Source organism: Coloeus monedula (genome assembly GCF_965178545.1).
Source record: "Coloeus monedula genome assembly, chromosome: 3".
In the NCBI taxonomy this organism is placed as follows: domain Eukaryota; kingdom Metazoa; phylum Chordata; class Aves; order Passeriformes; family Corvidae; genus Coloeus; species Coloeus monedula.
The window spans coordinates 54,064,394-54,076,390 of record NC_138783.1 but is presented as its reverse complement, the minus strand read 5'-3'; positions in this window follow the sequence as shown (position 1 = coordinate 54,076,390).

Below are 11,997 nucleotides of genomic sequence, written 5' to 3'. Positions count from 1 at the left end.
GGGGCGTCCAGGGAGCTCCGCCGGCCCCGGTGCCGAGGGAGCGGGGGGATCGCTCTTCAAGGGAACTTCGGCTCCTGGCAGGCAGCACAGGGGTCGCCTGTCGTATCCACTGGGTTTAGGATGGAGAAAACAGTCCGGTACCATTTTGATTATGAATTCCTACAGACATGGTCTGGCCTTTCACTAAATCCTTAGGAAAAAAAATACTGGCTAGCCTTAGCTGTGACCTTTTTCCCTCCATACGGGCAGTGATTAACACTAAGGTTTCTTTCATCCACGCTAAGGCACTCCAGATTTACTTCTTTTAAATCATGTAATTATGGACTGTTCCCAACCAATTAACGACGAAGATCTCTGTTGTCAGTTTTTTGGCGATTTGTTAAGGTTTGGGGTATTTTTTTCCCAGCAATTCAGTCTGCTGTTTCTGCTCGTAGCCTTGGAGCAGTAACTCCAGAGCCATTTCTTAGCATAATCTGTTCAGGAGAATGCTCTGCTTCCTATCTGACTGTTTTTTGGGGTTTTTTTGCGATCCAGCTGATGTGCTCCCACAGCTACTGCGCTAGAAGGTTTGAAGCCACTGTGCTCCTTCCTTCTCCCAAGATAAAATTAGCAGTGTTCTGGCTTGATTCATCTTGGTGTTCCAGGCAAGATTTCTGTCTTGTTAGGCAAGAGCTTGTTTGGGCTTTTTTATTATAATTTTTTTTTTTTCAGACTAATGGAAAATTAGCATTTCTAGGAAGAGGGAGGGATAGAATCACATCTCCATTGCAAATTGGTATGCATTCTTATGCCTTCGAGGAGCTTATTTTGGTTTTCCTGTTGGTGCTGCACCTGTGACCTGTGCCATCCTTTCTCAGGTTTTGGGGTGAAATCAAGGACACTTCCTTTCAGCCCAGTTTACCATTCAAGGCCATTAAAGTATCTCCAATCATGAGGACCCTGTAAGAGCTGGGAAGGAATCTTTGGAGTTGGTGCAGACTAAAGTACAGCAACTTTGGAAGTAACATCTTTTACTGTGATTATTTCTCACTGTGGATCGTGCTGCTGGTGGTGTGAGTGGCCAAGCTCATGTGCACCCAGTGGCTCTTCAGCTGCTTGTATCTTTCCAGCAGTTCAGTATTAGAGCTCTAACAATGGTGCTGGGTCTCATGACCTGCAGCAAGGCTGTTCTGGTACAGGTTCTACTGTATAATCTGAATCCCTCCTGTCAGAGGGAGAAAACCAGCAGGGGCCACAGAGGCCACATTGCTGGGTTACCCTGGAATCCAGCTGCATGCCAGTCCCTGTTACACAGTAAATCATTTGGACTGTCAGAGGGGCTTGATTCACAGTCATTTTCTCTCCACTGAGGTATTTTGGGACACCTTCCTTCCTCTCAGGTCCCTGCAGAAAGTTACAGGTATCTTCTGCAGCTCCTAAGGTCAGCAAGACTGGCTGCTGGAAGAGCAGTAATTGTCTCCCTAAAGTGGTGAGATTCAAGTTGTAGGCTGCAGTGCTGCTGTAGCAAATCACACCTTGGGATTAGTAACGTCATTTGGGAGTAATGTTGACTGAGTGTATGATGATGGCCTTTAATTGGCTTCCTTTTAAATTTCTGAGATAGGCACATTCTTCAGACATGCCATATTCTCTCCTATTTGTATGTTGCTGATATTCCATTGACCATTCTAATAAAACCAGAATCACTTTTGTGTATAAAACATCATGCATCTTCTTGGGGACCATCTGAAAAATAGGCAACTTCTGGAATGGTTCCTTCTCCAAAGTGCTGGAAAAGAGGCATTTTAGAGTCCTTGCTATACCAAGAAAATGTCATGATGAAAGGCAGCCTGGACAATGAAGACTTTGCATAAATCCTGGAAGGTCATTTGGAATGTTTATGTTTTGTTGCCAGTAAATGAAGAGAGATCAGGGAAAAAATTATGTAAATTCATGGCGATAGAATCAGTTATAAACCAGCATGAATTCTGAATCAACTTTGAAAGTTGCAAGCTGTATGCATGCTGTAACTTTCTTGCAAATGCAGGAGGAAGGTGAGACTGAAGCAGCTGGCCCTACCCTACCCCTAGTTCCCTCAGCCCTGGTAACACTGATGGAAGCATCCCACAGACAAATCTTGTACACAGTTCCAATGGGATTTATGCAATGAAACTAATTTACTGTACTTTTCTGTATGCACTTGCTATTTGCTGTTATCTTGGAGGCCATTTGGAGCATTCAGTCCTTCCCGCTCCTGTGCATCTTCTATTAGATCTGTATTAGATCTGCTATAGGGCAGAATCATGGCTGGGTGTGTGTTGTCTGTGGTAGGCATTGGTACTTTACTGCTGGGAGCAGGCCAATTTGATTAATATTGAGAAAGATTCTTTCAAAGACAGGTAATCAACCCAAGCCTTAAGTGTGCATCAGCCTCTTGATGTGAGAGTCATAATGGCTGGTACTGCCATCAGAGTCACTTTTATAAATCTGTGTGGGAGATTGGCTGCAAAGGAACAAACCCCAGTGATATTAGTGCTTATGCTCATTACTGGCAGAGCTGACACAGCTGAGCAGGGAGAGAGAGTGAGGCTGTCACTGAAAACAGACGCATCTTTCTTTTGCTTTTTTTTGTATGGTGGGCAAAGTGACACCCCATGCACAGTCCAAATGAGCCAGTTGTACCTTTTCTCCTGAGTCAAGACGAATTATTTCAGCAAGCTTCTGGCTGGAGGAATACTCTTGCTGTCCTGATGATGCAAAAGATTCCACCTGCTTCCATACAGGTTTGTATTTCTTGTACATCCATGAGGAAGCATGAATATATATGTATGTCTAAGAATATTTGTTTTCTCATCTTCATAGAATAGGTGTTGTCCATTTGGGGCCAAATAAGGTAGTATTGAAAATGCAGATTTACTTTACATTTGAATGCTAAGTCAGTAAACCAAAAATCAAATAAAAGTATGAAAATATACCTAAGAAAACCCCATCATATGAAAAAAGCTGAAGAGCATTTTTCTATCATTTGCTGTTACTGTGTTTTCCTTAAAAACCTTCTTCTCCAAGTTGATGTTTGTGAAATTTCTGTTGTTGGCCTTATTTTGTCCTAAACTGCAGGCTTAAATGGAAGATGCTGTGTTAATGACCTTCAAGCAGGTCTGAGAACTAAAATTGACAGAATAACTTTTTTTTTTGTAATTGTCTTTCTCCTCAATATGGAATTGTTTTCACAAAGAAAATTTCCAGGTCTTAGTCAGTCCAGGTCCTAATGACACAGGGAAATTTTTCAGAGCTTCCTTTAAAGTACAATTCTGTAGCCTTTTAGATTATCATTATTGTTTCCCCACCTATTTAACAGTTATGTTTTCCATTTCCTAATTTTATTCTTATATCATTAAAATATATTTCTTTATACAGCATTCTGGGTTTCAATTTATCTTTTAATACTTGTGTCCTCTTTCTTTTAGTCTTCCTTTAGCCAAGTTCTGTGTATTCAACTCACTTGCTTTTTTCTATAAATAATTTTTTTAACTTGTCTTGCATACATGGCAGCTTATATTGTTGGGGGGTTTTGTTCTTGTCCTGATGGGTTTTTTAACTAGTTTCAATGCAGTGGGGTTGGAGCCTATTTTTTTTTCCTCTTCCCAAAATTCTTGCCAAAGAGAAACTGATTAAATCTTATAATTCAGGTAGCCTAGGTAAACAGAAAACTTTTTTTATGTATATTCTAGGATGCAAATGAGGGTGCCTATTTTTCCAAGATTTGCAGAGGCAGCTGCCTTCCTTTGAAACTAGCATCTTTTAGAAGCATGTACTTTGGGTTCCCTAGCACCAGAACACAGCGAAACTACATCCCTCTGCAGAACAATGACCTCTAAAAGAAGTGGCATTCTGGCTTCTCTTGGCCCATCTTCAAAGACAGCCTCTTTTTCATTGTCCATCCATTGGGAAACCCAGAGGATAGCCTTTGAAGTTTCCTAGGGATTTTTGTATTCCCCACCACCCCTCCAGTCATCCAAATCCCTTGCTGTTTCCTGGCTTGGGAGTTGGAACCACAGTGAACAGCAGTGTACCATCCAGGGAAAGAACAGTTAATGTAGAAATGCAAGGAAATGGGTACAACAGGAGTTTGATATAGCTTGTTTTCTAACTGTGCAGCCTGAATGTGGGTACTGGGAGACTGAGTTCATGAGTATTTGTGAAGTACTTAGGTACTTCCAAATCAAGTTATGATGGAAGTGCACAGTGAGATTATTTTCAGAGGAAAAAACCTGATCTCTTCAAGGTCCTCTGGCTGTGACAGCAGAGTTCAGTCACTTAATGATGGGGAGGTTGCACGGCACCTGAATAGAAGATAAGGAGGATTTTGTCATTAAGTAAACTGTGATACATGCTTTTCCTTTACTCTTACTGGTCATAGATTGAAAGGTCTTCTAAACTATGCCCTGTCTTCATGTGTATTTAACATTGTTTAATAGAGCAAGACCTCTCCTATTTGGTACTGTGGGGGAATATTAAATATAACATGGAAAAAGCTACTTAAACTTTTCAAAATTACAGTTGTGATAAGGTAGTACACATAAGAATTCAAACAGATTTACATACAGTTCTTATTTATCCTTTCTGATGTGTTATATTGCTCCTTTCACTTAAGTTAGGGTTCTGGTCAAGAACGAAAACCTGTCTCATCTCTGGGCCTTTAAATTTATTCCATGTCCTGAGTGTCTAAGGTGGTGCATCAAGATCCAAAGAAAACACCCTCTAGCACACAATAAAGCCAGCCTTCCTTCCTTCCTTCCTTCCGAATTCCTTCCTTCCGAATTCCTTCCTTCCTTCCTTCCTTCCTTCCTTCCGAATTCCGAATTCCGAATTCCGAATTCCGAATTCCTTCCTTCCTTCCTTCCGAATTCCTTCCTTCCTTCCTTCCTTCCTTCCTTCCTTCCTTCCTTCCTTCCTTCCTTCCTTCCTTCCTTCCTTCCTTCCGAATTCCTTCCTTCCGAATTCCTTCCTTCCGAATTCCTTCCTTCCTTCCTTCCGAATTCCTTCCTTCCGAATTCCTTCCTTCCGAATTCCTTCCTTCCTTCCTTCCTTCCTTCCTTCCTTCCTTCCTTCCTTCCGAATTCCTTCCGAATTCCTTCCGAATTCCTTCCTTCCTTCTGAATTCCTTCCTTCCTTCCTTCCTTCCGAATTCCTTCCTTCCTTCCTCCCTTCCTCCCTCCCCTCTCCTCATTTTCCATCCTTGAGATGCTGGTGGCAGCAGCAGCCCATTTGATTACTGATACCACCAGAATGCCCAAGAAAATATCAGAACAGACTTCTCAGTTTACCAGCAGTCCCCCAGGTCATGAACACAGGAGGAGTCTTCTGCATTCACTAAAACAACAGGTTTGAGGAGATTTTTGCTTGTTATTTCAGGGGAGGAAAAAGTCATCTCTTGCCAGAATGGCCAGAGGTAATAGTTAGGTCCATTGAAAGTTTGAAAAAGATCATTTGTAGCAATCTGCCTGGTTTTCGGGGTTAATGCATCCTCCACACAAATACCTGTAAAAATGTTGCCATGCAGGCTTTCCTATGACAGGAACAGAACTATGATACTCTTCCTCCACAACACCACTTTTAAATGATCTTTGGGATGGTTGTTACGGCCCTCCCAGGGAAGCTCCCTGGGGCATGGATGCCTTGCCTGTACCCACTGACCTGAGCAATCCCCTGTCACTGTTCCAGTGATTGCTTTTGTTCATTCCTCCAAGCATTCCTTCTTGCCTTCACTACCAAGTTTCATTAGCCCTGGAAATCATATCCTTCCTGAAGTGCTGGACCCTCCCGCACATTTCATAGCATAGCAACGTAACTCCATTACCATGGATCCCAGACACAAGCGTGCAGAATTTATCTAACTAATCAAGCAGCTAAGGGACACCAATTTCAGCTATAGTCAGCTTGCATTATAAAGCACTTACAGCTAAAAGGTAGCCTACAAGCACCTCCCAGGGAGGCAAAAGAATGAGGTGGGGGGGGGGTTGTTTGTGGTTTGTTTTGTTTGGGTTTTTTTAATGGCATATGTAACGTGCATAGTCTTGGTAAACAGACAGAATTATTCATCCATCCGTAAGCTGCTTCCTGCTGAGGTATCACACCTGCATGTGATATTTGAGAGCTGGGAGTTCTTTCTTTAAAATATTGCCACACTGTAGAGGTTTATTGTCCAACTTTTACTCTGAGTGTGATTATTATGCATTGTCATCTTTTGCCCAAAATCAAAATACACTCTAAAATAAAGATGCACTCTGTTGCTACGCAAAGCAGCTGGCTGATGACTGATGTTGAATGGAATATGGACCAGTTGATCTTTTTCCACTTAGCAGTTAATGAAAACTTAAATCTCAACTAGTAGCTAATCGGAAATCTCTACAAAAGCCATCTATAAAGCACAGACTTAGGTCTTCCAGAATACAATTAACCTGATAAAGCCTCTCATCCAGAGAAGGAATCTGTCATCTGTATTCCATGCCTTCAAGGACCTATATCAAGGTGTATGGGACTGTTTGCTGAGCATGTTATTCAAAAGATGCAATTAAAATGAAGTGAGAGGATTTTTTTCTTTTCTATTTTTACACACCCATTGAAGCTCTGATGTAAGGCCTATTTGTCATAGAAAACTTAAATGGGTGCCACAGGGGGCAAATCTCTCTTGCACCAATTTGCAGAAAAATAGTGTCTTGTTTTCTAAATATTTCAAATGAGAAGGAAGGACACTTAAAACACAGTTTTGGAAAACACAAAAGGATAATTCTTACTGACTTAAAGACTACAAAAAAATTTCTCATTAGGAAAATTTTAAAATTGACTTGAGACCAGCTTACAGCAAAACCTGAATTAGAAGTGTAACCTTTTTTCATAACAAGACTTCACCAAGCAGTGCTATTTTTGTCAGTGATGAGTTCCTTTGTTGCTGGAGATGGCTTTCAATTTCATGATGTTGCAATCGGAAAGCCTTAAATGTTTCAGAATCAGTTCTAATATTTTCCTGTTGGTAAGCCATTTTTAAGACAACCTACCATTTATGGTTATTTTCCAAACATGGGGCCAAAATAAAAAGTCCAAGAAAGCCCATCCCATAATTCACATTGACAGTAAGTGTATGCTTCTCCAGGTTTAGCAGAGTGTGTGTGTACACCAGTCGTGTGATGAGTGTAACGTTTTCTCTGAGTTTCTCCTGGTCTTTTCCTCTTTTAAGGTATTTCTATTTTCTGTTAGTCTGTTTTCCTAGGAACTTGACACCGATACATGCAATTCTGTTTGCTGGTTTGCGTGAGTTGTGAATAAAGATAGCAGTGATTTATATAACTGGGGTCTCAAAGAATGGTGAAACTTAACAATGCAAAAACCAGGCTTTTAACTATTATATGCATTCCATTACATCTCAGGGTATTGCAGGTTGGTTTTTTAAAATTTTATTTTCCTTGATCAATTCTTATTTTTCTTCATGTCTTCCATTTCATGTCCTTTTTATCTCCTCTTTCAGAAGAAGTTACAATATGTTTTTCTTGACATTCCTACTTAGATATGGCTTATCTACTTAGATATGGCTCTCCTCAGCTGGCTGAGGAAAAAAAAAGCCAAAACTACTAATTTGCTCTGACAAGTGCTTTCACTCTTTGTGTTTTTGATGATTGGTTGTGCTGTGTGCTGGACTTCTGCAGCAGCTAATTAGTAACTCCCGATGCCAGAGTAACTCCTGATTCCAAAGGTTGACAGATACCATTTGAGCTCTCATTTCAGAGGTAAATGACAGCCCTTTAACTCAATTATAGTCCAGTGTGGCATAATTGGACTCATTTGTGATCCTTTACCTCTGGCTACTACAGTTAATTTATGGGAAATGGGACAGTATTCTTTTTTTCAAGGGGAATTAGAGTCTATTATGCTTTAATTTATACATTGTTTAGAATTCTCCAGACTGTTTATACCTTAGCACCAATTTTTCCATTTCTGCATCTGCTCATTATTTCCTAATTCCTTTTTATTATACTGAAATCTATTGTTTCTGTGTTAACATGCTTTACAGGAGTTTTCACTGAGACATTTGGAGTTTTTACTTTTGTTACAGTGTCCCTCTAATTAATACAGCCAATTTCGCTATAATGTCAATTACTTTGTGGAGTATATAACTGTGACCATCATCTAAATCTGTTCCTTATTGCACTGGTAGCAGTGCAGCAGACCACTGCCACTAGCATCACACTTTCCTGTAATTCTGACACTGTAGTGAATTCCTTCCCAACTGGCAATAAGAAGGTCTTACACAGCTCTTTCTCTGCTTGAATTCTCTGTTTTCTGGATTGTGAAATTGTCCTCTGCATAATTCAAGAACCGCTTCATGATCTATGTTTGGCAGAATTTGTTACCCAACAGATGTCTGGACAGTTAATGACCTCTGTAAGTACAGCCCTGTGATTTCTTGCTACTGATGGTCCAAGAATTTTTAATCTATTCTGCAACAAGTCAGCACTTGAGCAGCATGTTACCTCTTATTATAAAACAAAAGCATAAAATTTGTATAAATTTTCTTTTCAGAATTGTTATGCCTAGTCAGAAGTGGTATTTTTCCCTCATTTTCTTCTGAATCTTTGTTCATGTATGTGTACATACCATGCACACATGCACATAGCTCCATATTTTTCCTTGGCCAAAACCAAAGGACATGAATGAAAACCCCTGAAATTAATCAAAATACAGTTTCAGAGGAAGATTACTCCCATAAACACAAGTCAGAACTCACACTGCATGTCTTCAAATTGGGGAAAGGGTAGATGCCTAAAAATGGTCTATGGTAGCAAAGCCTCTTTGACTGTCACTTTTACACATATAGCAAATGTAGTCTTACATTTGAAGAGGATTTGAAGGCACTGGAGTGATGTGTTCTCAGTATGAAATCATGCTGCAGCTGCACAACCATTCCCTCTTTCCTCCCCCCCACCATTCAGATCAAGCTCTAGCCCATCCCTGCATAGGAAAGTTGTCCTAGTTTCTCTTCTGTTTTTTTTATTCTGTTCAGTTATCGGCACTTGTGAGAGGAAAATTGTCAGGCAGGATTGTATTAAAGAGGAGGTAAGAGAGTCTCTAACATCTGGCACTCATCTGCCAGAGGAGAGAGTCAAGGAATTGAATGCGGATTGATACAGGTCCAGTCAGACATCCCTGTGGAGATATTCTGCAAGCCAGGTGCTGAAGTTCCCAGAACATAAATCTGCACAGTGAAGTGCTTGAGAGGATGGCTTGTACTTCAATGTGTGCCACTGTGAAGGAGAGAAATTAGGCTGCCTGCATACAAGTGCTCCTCTAGCAGTCAAGGTCCCAGCAGCTGCCTGGAACTCTCACCACATAGCTCCTGAAAGCCAGGAAGTTTGCTAGATGTCTCATTGGTACCTGCTTCTGGAGAGGAAGGGTCATTGTGGCCAAACTGCTGGATAGGAAGGTACCCAAACACTGGAGAAATGTTCATCAGCTGGATCTACACTGGTAAGGTTCAGAAGCCAATGCTCTGGCATTCTATGCAGAGCTCTTACAATTGAGGTATAGGCAGATTACTGGGCAATTTTGGCATTAAAATCCTGGCAACCTCTCAGATGGTATGTGGATATGGCTTGGAGGACAGCATGGAGCAGGAGCCATTTCCTCAAAAGCAATTTTACATCATCACTTTTGGGTGAAGAAGAAAATGTAGTTCTGCAATGCAAGCTAGGACACACTGTTTTGCCTCAGAACCCAAATAACAATCTCTGGTTTGTTTCATGAGCTAGCAGAGCTGGAGCAGGTACCTGAATTTCTTGCTACAGTTTTGGTCTTGGCCTCTCTAGCTTTGGCAAAAGGTTTCTTTTTCTGTTAGGTGGGGGGATGGAGGGGTGGGTTGTTTGGGGTTTTTTTTTCGGGGAGTGAGATTGAGGATTTAGTTAGTTAGTTTGTTTCATGTGTTTAAGTATGCATGCATATCTACTTTCGGTTTTCTTCAGATGGAGAAACCTGTTTCCAACACTCATTCAGTACAGTTTGAGGGTCTTTACATGTTCTTAATTACTACCTATCCCCTTCTCCAGTGTCTTCTCACTTGAACACTTTGGGAGACTTGGCCAATTCTTAGTGTTTCCTGTCATGGTTCAATGGCAAATAACTATTGCCCTAGTCCTGTCTTGTTACTGGAGCTGATCTAGCACGCCAGACAAGTTCTTTTGGTTTCAAGAGCATCGCTTGGCCTCCTATGGAGTCTTTTGAGCACCTAAAGGTGCCTTTTTATACTGATACCTGGTTTAGAGCCTTTGTGTGAAAATTGTCCTGTGCTCATATTAAGCATACAATACAGATGCTATTCTGGGGCTAGTTAGCTTGAATTTTGGGGGCTGGTGAAAACTACTGGGAATGTAATTTTTTTCCTCCTCTCTCCCAGATGGACTGACTCACAGGTTTGCTTTGTTCTCCTATTTGGAGATTCCTTGTGCACTTTCAGAGGTACAAGCTGTACACTTGTCAGTTCCTCAGTCTTCACAGGGGTATTTCTACTATCTTGTCAGATGATATTTTTATACAAGGAGGTCACTGAGTTACAGATGAGGACATGACTGAATAATTGGTTTTGCCCTCCAAACATGTGGAATCTTGTCTCTAGAGCACTTCCTATTTTACAATAAAGAGTATTTCTCCCCCTTTCATGAATTTTCACATTTGGTGGATGTCCTACAGTGGGCCAGTGCTTTCACACCCACTCTTGTCCCAAAGGAAGTCTTCCTAAAGCAGCTAAACGTGACTCAGATATGGTTCTCTCTTCAAAATCAAAGGGTGCTCTGTAGGTTGTGACAATAAACATATGGGCCTACTACTGTGCAAGATGTTCAAAGCAATCAGACATCCTGGCTGCAATCTATCTGGAATAAAAATTATCAGGAGTGGCCTTGAGGTAATCAGAACCAAATGCTCTATAACACCATCTGTGATAATGCCCATCTAAATGTGGCATTAATGGGATGTATATATCTGTGGCCACAGGCTGAAGAACCTCTTACCACAGTGATGATCAGAAATGGTGACTTGCCTGCTAAAGAGAAGGTGGTACATAACATTTGCACAGCGTAAGACATTCAAAAGTTTGATTAGACAATCTGGAATTCTTTTTTAACTCCAAACGGTCCTGTGGCAGTGAGTCATAAGTCCCTGTATACACTGAAACTTCTGCAATTTTGCTCTCAAGCTGCTTCTTGGGACTTCTTTGCAGAAATCATTTTCTACAGGAGGGATGAGTTCAGCTGCCCTGCTTCAGGAACCACAAGCTTTTAAAGCAATCCTTTGTCACAGGTTTGAGTTGACAAAAACTGGCAGCTTTAGCAAGGGTTCCACCTATTAAGGACTCAGATGCTTTGTTTGTACAATATGGAGCTTTCTATGTAATTGCAGTAAGGGGTAAAAATGGCTTGACTGCAAGAAAACTGCCCAGCTCCAAAAACTTTCTATTGAAAAGTGCATATTAAAATGATGCCAGAGCTTTGTTAGCAGTAGCACTGCTAAGATCTTTTGGACGTAAGTTGTATCAGACTTTTTCTATTTTCAAATATTCCTTCATTCCTTCATCAAAGGCTCTTTCAATATTAACAAGCAATAAACATTTTTATATTTTTAATAGTTGTTTATATTTTAATAGTAGTTTTCTTGTTTGATTTTTCTCTTTGTGCACTCAGATCATCACAGAATGGTTTGGATTTGAAGGGACCTTAAGGATCATTGAGTTCCAACCCCCCTGCCATGGGCAGGGACACCTTCCACTACACCAGATTGCTCAGAGCCCCATCCAACCTGACCTTCAACACTTTCAGGGATGGAGCATCCCCAACTTCTCTGAACAATGTGTTAGTGTCTCACCACCTTCCTTGTAAAAAATGTCTTCATATGCCTAATCTAAACCTACCTTCCTTCATTTCAAAACCCTTTCCACTTGTTCTGTCACCACAAGTCTTGGTAAAAAGTTTCTCT